Here is a 15,147-nt window from a genome sequence, read left to right on the forward strand (position 1 = left end):
GTCTTTTCCAAAGAAAATTCATATGCAACATTTTTGAATGAACTGCAATATTACAGTTTTTCCAGTAATACTAAAACTATAGGAAGAAGTGTCTGAAGCTGTACATTTGCCCACCCCTGTGTATTTCAATAAATAGCTGATGTTGGTGCTACTAATTCTTTTTATTACACTTTTGTATTTCAGTGTTTGATTTCGACAATAACTGTGCTATGTGTTCCATGGCAAAGCCTCCTGGATCTGGGCCTCAAGTGACAAATTGGGTGAGGGGTTTATTTTTGTCTGTGTTGGTTTGCTTTTGTTAATGCATTGTCACAATCAGCTTTAAGGTTTAGAGGTGGACAAATGGTTTGTCCTTTAACTCAGACATGGAAGCAATTCAGATAACTTTGCTGTATGAAAGCTGATTATATAGATGGAGAGGAGTAGACATTCTAATTATAAAATATATAATAGTATTTAGATACATCGACAGATTGACAGTGAACTAGATATCTTCGATAGTACTAAATTACATTTTTAAAATGTTTAGTTTAATAGTGGGAAACATTTGCTCAAAACACTGACGGGTTTAATTGTGTAAAAACACCCCGAAACTCGTCTTTTTGATTTCTACAGTTTTATTTTCTAGATCCAATGTGACACATGCAAGAAATGGTTCGACGACCAATGTCTGGTCACTAAAGGCCTGAAGTTTTTCTTACTATTTAACTTTCTAATTTATTTATTAATCCATTTGAACCTACAAAAGATATGTTGTAGTGCTACATTATTATTGGGATATTTCTATTTCATTACTTAATTCTTTAATTTATTCATTAATCTTTTTTGCACCTAAAAAAATTTATGTCATTATTGTGTTATTATTTATTTTTTCTTATATTTATTTTTGTCATTTATTTTGTATCTATTTTGCACCTTAAAAGTATGGTAATATTTCTATTTAATTTACTTTTATTTTAATCTATTGTGACACACTACTTAAAGACAATGTACTCTACCTAACCCTGTTTAGAATTATAAAAAAAACTGAAAGTCCTTCTATGAAACTACATACAAAATGTACTCAATAATTACTTTTGGGTGATTCAGTAGTATTTTAGGAAAACACAAAGCAGAACAATTAAAGAATGCAAGGAAACAAATTAAATAACACAGGTAAATGATCACATTGACATACTCTACTTCTTATTCATGTCATTGTGAGATAACAGAGTGAAGCACGATATGTAAATAATTAATCTGTTATTGAACATGGCATCACATTAAAAAAACTGATTTAAATGTCCTGGAAGAGGTAATAGTTTGTGACTGGCTTGTTTCCTTTTAAATCTAATCTGAAATTAGAGGTAAATTGGTTCATGAAATGTGATTTGAAGTTTGCTTTTATTTTGAAATACTACATCAGTATGTCTTTATCACTGAGCGATACCTGAGGTGGCCTACTATAAATTAGAAGTGAAATTAGTGTGTTACTATAGACCATTCCCTTGTCTAAATCTAATCTGAAATCAGCCGGTTTGAAGTTGGCTAATATTAGATTTCGAAGGGTTTTAATTTTAGAATTCAACATCAGAATGGCTTGATTGTTTCTGAGTAACCTCTTGTGGTGGTCTACCATTAATCTGAAGTGGAATTAGTTTGTAACTATGGGTCTTTTTCTTTCTAATCTAATTTGAAATTATACATAAAGTCTCTTTCATTTTGAAAATCAAATGTCTTGGTTATCTGAGGGAAATCTTGAGGTGGTCCACTATGCATCAGAAGTGAAATTAGTTTGTAACTATGCACCATTTCCTTCTAAATCTAGACTGAAATTAGAGACACATTTGCATGTGATTTTCTAGATCTTTTATTTTGAAATTCAAAATCACAATTTGGAAGAGTTACCTTCCTATTTTTTTCCATTCTTCATTCATAAAATTAATGATTTTTCATCTATTAATTTAGCTTAATTTATTACTGTATCTGTATTTAAAGGCGTATTTCGTCATATCACGTTCACCGAAAGTTTGCTCTTATTTTGAAGTCAGTTTTTACATGATCGTACTGTAATGCCTAGTATATACACATACTGACACACTGTGCGGGCTGGCTTGACTGTTTTTCAAAGTGGAGGCTGGCTTGACCGCAGTAACTCAGCTATATTACCCAACTGCAGACACATTCTACACACCCTCATCTGCTTATCATGTAATACCCGAAAGAATACTGTTCCCAGAGCTGTACGAAACTTTGTTGGGGACGGGAGGGACCTGGTCGTTGAATTTAACTTTAAGGAACTTCGTCCCGTCGGCAATTTTTGTACCCGGCCACATCCATCTCCTGATTTGGGAGGCCGCCGACACTCCCCAGGTCCGCAGCTTTTCCATGATCTCCGCTTCCTCAGTGTAGAACTGCAGGTTCAGGAACGAAACTACCAGCTCGTCATTGTTCAGCTCCCTGGCGTGGACCATGGTGTCTCTGATCCTGAAACCATCCAGCAACCTGTCTCTCCCATTCGGATGTCTCCTCATCATTTCATACTTTTTCTCCCCTATGAAACGGCAAGCCTTCAGGCCGCCGCATAACTCGCCGCACACACTTCATCAGCTCCATGGCTCCGACTGCTTTGGATCCATCTAATTCAACACTCAGTGCAAGCTTCATCTTACTCTTGCCATTATCAAAAATACTACCGCCTTCATTTATATTGACTTTATGTCCGTTGTTCAACTTATTTGCCATTGTGCCTTTCATTGTTGATTAATTTGTTATTTCCTTAATTTTTACATAAACAAAAGAGATCCCCAAGAGATCAAAGTAGGAAAAAAAGATTCCCCCACACAATGAGACACTGTTGGGAGAAGAAAAAAATAAATTAAAAACAAGCGACGAGTCTCTAAATCTCATATCAAACAAAGAGAGAAAAGAGAAAAAAGAACAGGCAGAGGAAAGTGAGCCTACCAAAGAGCGTTTTAAAGACCTGGAGTGATCTGGGGTTGTAATGATCAAGTGTGAAAATGCTTACAGCACCTGGTCTCCCATCCAAGTACTGACCAGGCCCGACCCTTTTTTTTACTTCATAACATACCCTGTCAATGTTACCTTATTAAAGGCAACTCTTATTGGATTCTTAGCACTGATCCACAGCTGTAAGCACTTTGTCATTGTGCTTACAAACAGGAGAGGGCCCTGCTGCTTCTCTGCAGGGGACTCTTTAAAAATCAGAGTGCCTAGTCTCTGGTGTTGAATTTCATAAATTTAGGCGAAGACCTAATGCGCCCGCCCCCCTCCACTCCCCCGAAGAAGAGAAAAAACTTTTTGGGGATGCAATATCCCAGTCCCCATATCAATATTCACTTTGCGATAGCCTTGAAAGTGAGAAAGTAAGCCTCCTGGAGAAGGGTTGGACTTTGTCCTTTTCTGTAGTTGCCCAGGGTGAGAGGCGCCAGGGCGGGAGTGGGGATACTCACGAGCCCCCGGCTGAGCGCCGCTGTGTTGGAGTTTTCCCCGGGGAACGAGAGGGTCGCCTCCCTGCGCCTACGGGTTGCGGGGAGTAAGGCTCTGACTGTTGTTTGTGCTTATGCACCGAACAGCATTTCGGAGTATCCGGCCTTCTTGGAGTCGGTGGGAGGGGTCCTGGAAAGGGCGCCGCCTGCCGACTCCATAGTTCTCCTGGGATACTTCAACGCTCACGTGGGCAATGACAGAGAAACCTGGCGGGGTGTGGTTGGGAGGAACGGCTTGCCCGATCTGAACCCGAATGGTGTTTTGTTGTTGGACTACTGTGCTAGCCACAGTTTGTCCATAACGAACACCATGTTCGAACATAAGGTGGCTCAAAAGTTTACCTGGTACCAGAACACCTTAGGCCGGAGATCAATGATCGACTTTGTAATCGTATCATCTGATCTGCGGCCGTATGTCTTGGACACTCGGGTGAAGAGAGGAGCAGAGCTGTCAACTGATCACCACCTGGTGGTGAGTTGGATCAGATGGCGAGGGACTCGGCTAGAGAGACCTGGCAAGCCCAAACGTGTAGTGAGGGTGAACTGGGAACATCTGGCAGAGGATCCTGTCCGGGAGGTCTTCAACTCCCACCTCCGGAAGTACTTCTCACAAATCCCGAGGGAGGCTGGGGACATGGAATCCAAGTGGACATTGTTCAAAGCCTCTATTGTGGACACGGCTGCTCGGGGCTGTGGCCGGAAGGTCATCGGTGCCTGTCGTGGCGGCAACCCGAGAACCCGGTGGTGGACACCGAGGGTGAGGGAAGCCGTCAAACTGAAGAAGGAGGCCTTTCGGGCCTGGCTGGCCCAGGGGTCTCCTGAAGCAGCTGACGGGTACCGGCGGGCCAGAAGGGCCGCAGCGGCGATGGTCGCGGAGGCTAAAACTCGGGCATGGGAGGAGTTCGGGGAGGCCATGGAGAAGGACTTTCGGTTGGCCTCAAGGAAGTTCTGGCAAACCATCCGACGGCTCAGGAAGGGAAAGCAGGGTCTACCCCAGGCTGTTCTCAGCAGGGGGGGGGAACTGCTGACCCGGACTGGGGACATCGTCGGGCGGTGGAAAGAGCACTTTGAGGAACTCCTAAACCCGGCCAACATGTCCCCCGGAGAGGGGGCAGCGCGGAAGACTCACCCATATCCCTGGCAGAGGTCGCTAAGGTAGTCAAAAAGCTCCTTGGTGGCAAGGCGCCAGGGGTGGATGAGATCCGCCCTGATATGCTGAAAGCACTGGACATTGTTGGGCTGTCTTGGTTGACAAGCCTTTTCAGTGTCGCATGGGGGTCGGGAACAGTGCCCATGGACTGGCAGACCGGGGTGGTGGTTCCCATCTTCAAGAAGGGGGACCGGAGAGTGGGCTCGAACTATCGTGGTATCACACTGCTCAGCCTCCCGGGAAAAGCTTATGCCAGGGTGCTGGAGAGGAGGCTCCGACCGCTTGTCGAACCTCAGATTCAAGACGAACAGTGCGGATTCCGTATCGGTCGTGGAACAGTGGACCAGCTCTTTACCCTCGCAAGATTACTGGAGGGGTCCTGGGAGTTTGCCCAACCAGTTTACATGTGCTTTGTAGACCTGGAGAAGGCTTTCGACCGGGTCCCTCGGGGGTTTTTGTGGGGGGTGCTGCGGGAGTATGGGGTGCCGGACCCCGTTGGCACGGGCCATCCGGTCTCTGTACGCCTGCAGTAGGAGCTGTGTTCGTCTCCTCGGTAGTAAGTCAGACACGTTCCCGGTGGGTGTTGGCCTCCGCCAGGGCTGCCCTTTATCACCGGTCCTGTTTGTGACCTTCATGGACAGGATATCTAGGCGCAGCCAGGGGGCGGAGAGGATCCGGAAATTGCCTACCCCAAGCGAAGGAGTTCAAGTATCTCGGGGTCTTGTTCACGAGTGAGGGTAAGGTGGAGCGGGAGATCGATAGGCGGATCAGTGCGGCTGCAGCAGTAAAACAGGCGCTGTACCGGTCCGTCTTGGTGAAGAGGGAGCTGAGCCGGAAGGCAAAGCTCTCCATTTACTGGTCGGTCTACGTTCCAACCCTCACCTATGGTCACGAACTCTGGGTCGTGACCGAAAGAACGAGATCTCGGATACAAGCGGCCGAAATGAGCTTCCTCCGTAGGGTGGCCGGGCTCAGCCCTAGAGATAGGGTAAGGAGCTCAGACATCAGGGGGGAGCTTGGAGTCGAGTCGCTGCTCCTTCGTGTCGAAAGGAGTCAGCTGAGGTGGTTCGGGCATCTAGTCAGGATGCCTCCTGGACGCCTCCCATTAGAGTTTTTCCGGGCACGTCCAACTGGTAGGAGGCCCCGGGGAAGACCGAGGACACGCTGGAGGGATTATATCTCCCGGCTGGCCTTGGAACGCCTCGGGATCCCCCAGAATGAGCTGGAAAGTGCTGCGGGTGAGAGGGAAGCCTGAGTCGGCCTGCTGAACCTGCTGCCACCGCGACCCGACCCCGGATAAGCGGGTGATAATGGATGGATGGGGTGAAAAAAAGCTTACAGCACCTGGTATTCCCAGGCATTCTCCAATCCAAGTACTGACCAGGACCGAACCTGCTTAGCTCAGGATTTTCGGGGGACCCGGGGCTTATAAGAGTGTTAAGAAAAGTTATTGATGGAGCAAGTCCCTCGTTTCCCCTCTATTCAAAGGGTAAGGGCTTCACCTACTGGTCAAGAACAGGTACTAAATGCAACAAACTTTGGAGGTAAACAGAAGGAGAAAGAGAGGAGCTCTTCCTCCTTCTGTTTACATGGATTGTGGAGGTCTGCATCGTAGTCCATGCCTACTACTCATTATTCATAATTTCCGTCATTCATTTAATGTGTTGTAACTCTTTAATGCCGTTCATTCTGTACACATGACATCTATTACTGCTGTCCATCCGGGGAGAGGAATCCTCCTCTGTTGCTCTCCTGAAGGGTTCTTCCCTTTTTTTCCCTGTGAAAGCATTTTTTTGGGAAGTTTTTACTGATACGATGTGAGGTCCTGGGACAGGGATGTCGTTGTACGTGTACTCTGAAGATAATTTGTGATTTGGGGCTATACAAAATACCCAGAATTTAATTGAAAATTGAATCTACAAGCCTATTTTCACTCAGTCAAAGCGCCACCTACTGGTCAAAGCAAATCAGCCTAAAATCGGATTCACATGCAATTTAACTTGACGTGGTCTACACTTCATGTAGTCATATGATTCATGTACATGTTCATATTGTCACAGCGCCACCTACTGGCTCAACTGGACTCCTCGAATCTGCCCCAAACTTGTCATAATTGATAAAAGTCAAGGTCTGAGGATATCGACAAGCGTATTTTCACTCAGTCAAATCAAAGGAAATCAGCGTTACGTGACAAACGGTAAAACGTCCGACCGGCAGGCCTGCGATCTCAGCCGAGCGGTCTGGCATTCCGCCTCGCAGCTTTAATGATGTTTATTTTTGGTGGTTGAGTTGTGTATTAATGGCTCACGTGTTGTTGTAGTTTAGGCTTGTCTGTTTAATCTGCTATGCAACAATATGGGTTCACACTGTTAAACAAAATCACGATTCAATCACTGGGAGGGGGAAAGTAATCAAATTAGTTTAGTTTACTTTGTGGAGGCTTTTGGTTTAATTTAGGAACGTGCTTTAACGGCAGAAACTGCCTAAAACGTACCCGGGCCACTCGGTGTCCTCCGTCTCTGACGTGGAGGAGTGGGCACGAGCGTTTACAAATGTCCCAAGGGAGAGCCGCGAGAAGGGGAGGGGAAGCGGAGATCAGATTCCCCCTATATGAGTTAACGCCGTTCGGGCCTGATGAGTGACACGTGCGCACAGCGGCAGTGGAGGAGCGAGAAAAAGGGGGTTACACCGGGATCTTTTGCCCCGGATGCCCGTGCACAATGGCACCGTCTTCGACTATCCTGCACGGTCACGTGTCACCCCGGTCGTGCCTCGGATGACCTCCGCGGAGAGAAACCCGGTTCTTAATCAGTGCTAGCTGGGCTGCCTTCTCCCCCTTCACAGGCTGCAGTGACCCCATGCTTAGCCCTTAGATTATATTCTAGAGTGCACACACTATATAGGGACTGTACTACCAATTAACTGTTCCTATTATGCGGTCTGCAGCGTAAGAACGCCTTAATCCCTGAGTGCTCCAATATAAAAAATAAAATATCTGCTTCAGAGATGGATCATTGCTACTGTGGGGACTAGTATACATATATACACTTCTTTGTTCTAATTCAATTCAATTCAGTTTATTTTGTATAGCCCAATATCACAAATTACAAATTTGCCTCAGAGGGCTTTACAATCTGTACACATATGACATCCCTGTCCCAGGACCTCACATCGGATCAGGAAAAACTCCCCAAAAATAACCTTTCACAGGAAAAAAAGGGAAGAAACTTTCAGGAGAGCAACGGATAGAAAGATGCAATAGATGCAATAGATGTCATGTGTTCAGATTGAACAGCATTTACAAAGTTACATAAACACATTACATGAATATGACAATGTATGAATGGAACTTCAATCCATGAAACAGAAGGAGGTAGAGAGGAGGGGGGGGCGGGGCACATCAGCAGGGCCAACGCGGGAGGCCGGTTCACCAGGCATCAGACACCTCCAGGTCCAATGGGACCTATGAGACGTGAAGTCACAAAGACTCCGGGGAGGAAGCAGAGTTAATAAGGTGCAATGGAGAGATGTAAATTCATCCATAAGGAGAGAGAGAAGAGGAGATAGGTGCTCAGTGTATCCTAAAACATCCCCCAGCAGCCTATAAACCTATAGCAGCATATCAAGGGGCTCGACCAGGGCAAACCTGATTCAGCCCTAACTATAAGCACTATCAAACAGGAAAGTCTTAAGTCTATTCTTGAATAAGGTGACTGTGTCTGCCTCCCGGACTGAAAGTGGAAGCTGGTTCCATAAAAGAGGAGCTTGATAACTGAAGGCTCTTGCTCCCATCCTACTTTTTAGGACTCTAGGAACCACAAGTAGCCCCGCATTTAGTGAGCGCAGCTCTCTAGTGGGGCAATATGGTACTACAAGCTATGATGGTGCATCACCAATCAAGGCTTTGTAGGTGAGGAGAAGAATTTTAATTTTAATTTTTTGATTTTACAGGGAGCCAGTGCAGAGCAGCTAATACAGGAGTAATGTGATCTCTTTTCTTAGTTTTTGTGAGTACACAAGCTGCAGCATTCTGGATCAACTGGAGGGATTTAAGAGACTTATTAGAGCAGCCTGATAATAAGGAGTTGCAGTAATCTAGTCTGGAAGTAACAAACTCATGAACCAGCTTTTCTGCATCTTTTTGAGACAAGATGTGCCTGATTTTTGAAATGTTACGAAGATAAAAAAAAATGCAATCCTTGAGATTTGCTTAACGTGGGAGTTAAAGGACAAGTCTCGGTCAAAGATAACGCCGAGATTCTTTACAGTGGTGTTGGATGCCAGGGCAATGCCATCTACAGAAACCACATCACCAGATAATTGATCTCTGAGGTGTTCAGGGCCTAGTAAAATAACTTCAGTTTTGTCTGAGTTTAACATCAGGAAGTTGCAGGTCATCCATGTTTTCATGTCTTTAAGACATTCTTGAATTTTAGCGAGCTGGTTGGTCTCCTCTGGTTTGATTTAAACCAACTTAGTGCGGTACCTGAAATGCCAATCGATTGATCCAGTCTCGGTAATAGGATGTCATGATCAATGGTGTCGAACGCAGCACTAAGGTCTAATAATACCAGTACGGAGATGAGTCTTTTATCTGATGCAATTATGAGGTCATTTGTAATTTTCACCAGTGCTGTCTCTGTGCTGTGGTGTTTTCTAAATCCTGACTGAAACTCCTCAAATAAACTATTCTGATGTAGAAAGTCACAACTGATTTGCGACTACTTTCTCAAGGATCTTAGAGAGGAAGGGAAGGTTAGAGATCGGTCTGTAGTTAGCCAACACCTCTGGATTAAGAGTGGGCTTTTTCAGGAGAGGTTTAATTACAGCTACTTTGAAGGAATGTGGTACATGGCCTGTTAGCAAAGACACATTAACAATATCCAACAGAGGTGCCAATTAAAGGCAACACGTCTTTAAGCAGCCTCGTTGAGATGGGGTCTAAGAGACAGGTAGACGGTTTAGAAGTAGAAACCGTTGAGGACAATTGGTCTAGGTTAATGGGAGAAAAGCTATCCAAATATACACCAGGGCATACAGCCGTTTCCAAGGCCACTCCTCTTGATGACAGATCGGCAGTAGTTGAGGGGCTAGAGATCATCAATCTTGCCTCTAATAGTTAAAATCTTTTCATTGAAGAAGTTCATGAAGTCATTACTACTGAAGTCTATAGGAATACACGGCTCCACAGAGCTGTGACTCTCTGTCAGCCTGGCTACAGTGCTAAAGAGAAACCTGGGGTTGTTCTTATTTTTCTCTATTACTGATGAGTAATAGGCTGCTCTGGCATTACGGAGAGCCTTTTTATATGTTTTAAGGCTGTCTCTAAACTAAGCGTGATTCTTCCAGATTGGTGGAACGCCATATGCTTCCAAGCTTTCGTGAAGTTTGCTTTAGGTCGTGGGTCTGAGGGTTATACCAGGGAGCAAACCTCCTTTGCCTCATTGTCTTTTTCTTCAGTGGGGCTATCGAGTCTAGTGTCACTCAGTGAGCCTGTAGCACTATCGACAATATGATCAATCTGGGACGGACTATAGTTAGCACAGGAGTCCTCCGTCATATTGAGATGTGGTATTGAATCAAATGCAGAAGGAATGGCTTCTTTAAATTTAGCTACAGCACTGTCAGTTAGACATCTGGTGTAGAAACTTTTGACTAACGGTGTACACTCCGGGAATATAAACTCAAAAGTTATAAGGTAATGGTCTGACAGAAGAGGGTTCTGTGGGAAGACCTCCAAATGCTCAATGTCAATGCCATATGCAAGAACAAGGTCGAGGGTGTGGCCAAAGCAGTGAGTGGGTTTCTGTACTCTCTGACAGAAGCCAATCGAGTCCAACAATGAGATAAATGCAGTACTAAGGCAATCATTATCAATATCCACATGAATATTAAAATCTCCTACAATAATAACCTTATCAGTTTTAAGGACTAAACTTGATAAAAACTCTGAAAATTCAGATATAAATTCTAAATATGGACCTGGTGGCCGGTACAGTATAACAAATAGGATTGGCTGTAATGTTTTCCAGGTTGGATGTGAAAGACTAAGAACAAGGATTTCAAATGAGTTGTAGTTTAATTTAGGTTTAGGATTCATTAATAGGCTTGAGTCAAAGATGGCTGCTACTCCACCTCCTCGGCCGGTGCCTCGAGGAATGTGAGTATTATTATTACTTGGAAGAGTTGATTAATTTAGGCTGACATATTCTTCATGGCTCAGCCAGGTTTCAGTAAGACACAATAAATCAATGTAATTGTCTGGTATTAAATCATTTACTAATACAGCTTTAGATGACAGAGATCTAATATTTAGGAGTCCACATTTAATTATCCTGTTTAGTTGCACTGTTGCAGTAGTGATGTTAACCTGTATGAGGTTATTTTGTATGACTCCTCTTCTGGTTACTTTTGATTTAATTAATTTTAGTGGCCGTGGGACAGACACAGCCTCTATAGAGTTAAGGTTAAGGGTGGGTAACTGCTCGAATGGAAGTGCAGAGAAGGGTGGAAGACTACAACTCTGCTTCTGCTTCCTGATCTGAACTCTGGGTCATGGATTAAGTCCGTTAATCAACTTGGCCATGTTCGCAGAAATGAGATGCGCTCCATCCCAAGTGGGATGAATGCCGAAAGATGCCCGGGTCTTATGTGTTTGTTCTGCTTACCCCCTGCTGCTCATGTGCCCATTCCTGGCTTTAGCCATCCAGAGCTGCCTCCCCAGTGACCTGCGCAAATGATACTGCATTCTTCACTGATATCAGAGAAGGAACACATCTGGTCTCTGGGTCAAAATCAAAATAAGAAACTGACGGAGGGAGACCCTGACCAGTTCCCTGAAGTTCTCACACATACCAGATCCATCACCTCTGTTGTTCTACCGGGGCTGAGAGCCGCAAAGTTGATAAAAACCTGATGTCCTTCAAGTAATAGTATGACCTGTGCCCTCTGGACTCCAAAGTCCCAGAGTTACCCGAGAATCAGGTTCATAACCCCTCCCCTCTCTTGTAATAAACAAGACAGACACAGGTAGCTTCAAATCAAAAACTTAATTCCTCCTTTACAGAAGAAATCTTTTATTACACCCGTACCTAAGAAAAAGCATTAATCGCCTTCGTCTAGGATAAATTCACACTAAATTACGGGCCTTCCATCAGGGCATATCTCCCCGTAGAGTCCAAGCTCCAAAGACTCTGAGACTTTATCATAACATATCACCTGTTAATAATAAACATTATCCTTTCTTAATTTGACTAGTCTCTCCAGATTGAAATGGCATGGTTGATAAATCCTGTGGGAGCTGAGCTGACAACCACCTCCCACCTACACTTCTTACCAGAGCTAATATACCAACGATGAAGCCTCGATGACCACCAACATTAATCACGGAGTTCCACAAGTTTATGTGCTTGGACCAATTTTATTTACCTTTATATATGCTTCCTTTAGGCAATATTCTCAGGAAACACCCCATAAACCTTCATTGTTATGCAGATGATACTCGATTATATCTATCGATCAAACCAAAAGAGAACAACCAGCTCGCTATCAATTAAATCAATTAAATCAATTATCTGGTGATGTGGTTTCTGTAGATGGCATTGCCCTGGCATCCAACACCACTATAAAGAATCTCAGCGTTATCTTTGATCAGGACTTGTACTTTAACTCCTATGTGAAGCAAATCTCAAGGACTGCATTTTTTCATCTACGCAACATTTTAAAAAATCAGGCACATCTTATCTCAAAAAGATGCAGAAAAGCTGGTTCACGCGTTTGTTACTTCTAGACTTTGTTACTGCAATTCCTTATTATCAGGCTTCTCTAATAAGTCCCTCCAGTTAATCCAGAATGCTGCAGCTCGTGTACTCAAGAGCCTTTGGAAGAATTCAGCCAACAACTTGTCTTGTTCTGGTAGATTTATTTCTCTGATCACAAGCAAAGTATAAGCGCTGAGATTGTAATGACAGGGAAGTCCCAACAACTTTTCCTATCACGGGGTGTCCCAGGGTGTGGTGAGGCAAGAGCTCAGGTGCGGAGGAATCAGGCAGGAGTCCAGGTACGGGGAAACAAAAAACTCTTTTTACTTCGAAAAAGGAAAAACATGGAACTCAGACTGGAAAGGCGAAGTGAAACAAAAGACTAGAGATGGGCAAATGATACCAGAGATCCGAAGCTTGAGTCAGTCTACTGAACCGCTGTGTGTCGACTCCAAGTGTCGGAGCTTGTATCAAATGACAATGGTCACGTGACTGATGATGTTCGAAGCTTCGAACATCACTGGTGCTTCACGAATCGTTTCATTGGTTTGACACGTTGGACAGTTTGAACGTGTTGGTGCCTAATGCTGCGTTCACACCAAAAGCGTTGCGAATGTAACTCCATATTGAGTGTCAATCAATAATGTGGGGTTTGAGAGAGGAGATTGATAGAGAATTGTGAGTTATGGCGAGTATTGGAGGAAAACTGCGTTCACCAGTATCTTTTGGCATAAACCTTTAAGGCCTTAATAATATAGAAAAAATGTCCATGTTGCAAGGGTTCCTCTATAGTCTAGTGGGTAACACATATGCATGTTACATTTTTCCGTTCTGAGAGGCAGGGATCGAATCCCATCACGAACACGTCGTTTCATATGATTGACCAGCATTTAGTTGTATTGCAATGTGAACAACAACACCGCTAACGGTTATATACAACATCAAATCTGTGAATGAACACGCAGCTTTAATTGACTTTTACTGCAGAAATGTGAGATTGAAACATCGAGGTGTTGTGCTAGTGCTTCGACGCACTGTTAAACGACTGCTTTAATTTCATCTGCCACCAGATGTCGCTGTTCTTCTTCAAAGAAAAGCCCCGAAGCTTCGAATCATTTTCGGTACAAATAGGAATAAAGCCTCAATGCTTCACAAGGCTTCATCCTCCCATCCCTACAAAAGACTAAGAGGGATAACAACGACTAAGCACCAGATGAACCACAGGACGAACCACATGACGAAAACACACGACAATCTGGCAGGGGACAAGGGAAAGAATGGGAGTATATAAAAGGGGGAAAACCACAGGTGTAGGGCATGAGTAATTAAGGAGGCAGAGGAGTGGCTTGAGAGAATGATTAATTAAAGCTGCGAGCAGCGATGAACGGGTCCTCGCTCATTCGCGCCAGTCGGGGGCGCCGGCGGGACGCCGAGAACGCAGGGCCGCCGGTCGGACGTTTTACTGTTTGTCGCGTAGCGCTGATTTTCTTACGCCAGTAAGTGGTGATTCGACTATGAGTGAAATAAGCTCGTCGATATCCTCAGGCCGTGACTTGTAACAAGGACGACGAGTTTGGGGCAGATTCGACCAAGTCCAGTTGAGCCAGTAGGTGGCGCAATGAGAATGTGAACATATACATGCATCATGTGTCTCTACGTGAAGTGTAGACCACGTTGTGTAAATTACATGTGAATCTGATGCATTTTAGGCTTATTTGTTTTGGCCACTAGGTGGCACTTTGAGAATGTGAACAAATACATGCACCATGTGTCTCTACGTGAAGTCTAGACCATGTCATGTAAATTAAAGGTAAAAAAAAAAAGTGATGAAAAAGATCAACCCTGGCCTGGATTTGAACACACAACTCCAACACTAAAGGCAAGTGCTTATCTCACTGGACCACCAATTTGCTGAAATATTTTGATCGGTTCTCATATAACCCAAATACATTATTGTCTAAAACTTGTCATTTTATTTTTTTAATAGGTGTTCCAATGACAATTTTGAATGTTTCTTGACTTGGCTTGACTGGCATCATGCATGATTATTTTTGGAAAGATTGGTTTAGTTAAAGCAACAGTCTATAGCATAATAAAACACAAAAAGTGGGATTTTATTTGAATTTGAAAAAGTGAGAGCTGGTGAAAACCCTGTTTTTTTCAGAATAATCATCTTCAAGGCCGTCAGATCATCCTGGAAAGAAGATTGAAGTAGATCGGATAATTTTTGTGGGAGATAACGTTAAATGTATAACGGCGAAAAGTGCCAAAAACAAGCGAAAAACGGCCAGATTCGGCGAATTATTGTACCGCCCCCTAGTGTTCAAATCGCACAAGATTTTTTGCATGTTAAGGCATGCCATGTGCACATAGGAAACGATAGTGTTGACGCTATGAGCATTGAAAAACAAGACACGCCCCTAAGATGTTCATTGGGCCATAGATCCTTACCACAGTGAGATATAAAAAAACGGTTGACATATTCTAGGTAATCTGGCTTCAATTATTTGATTGATATCAGGTTTTGTTGATTTGGACCAAGCATGTAGTTAAGGAAGTCAAATATGTGTTTTTCACAAAATTCAAAATGGCGGAAAATCTAAGTAGGCGGACCTTAGGGGTCTGGGAGGCTTTTTCGTAGAGCAGGTGGATATGGACATGTGTGAAAAATTTCAAGTCAATCGGAGATTCTGGGTGGGGGGCATCGCCGGTCAAACTAAAAAAACAAAAAATGTGACTCCTTTATCAG

The sequence above is a fragment of the Cyclopterus lumpus genome, chromosome 11, assembly GCF_009769545.1.
Source record: "Cyclopterus lumpus isolate fCycLum1 chromosome 11, fCycLum1.pri, whole genome shotgun sequence".
Lineage (NCBI taxonomy): Eukaryota > Metazoa > Chordata > Actinopteri > Perciformes > Cyclopteridae > Cyclopterus > Cyclopterus lumpus.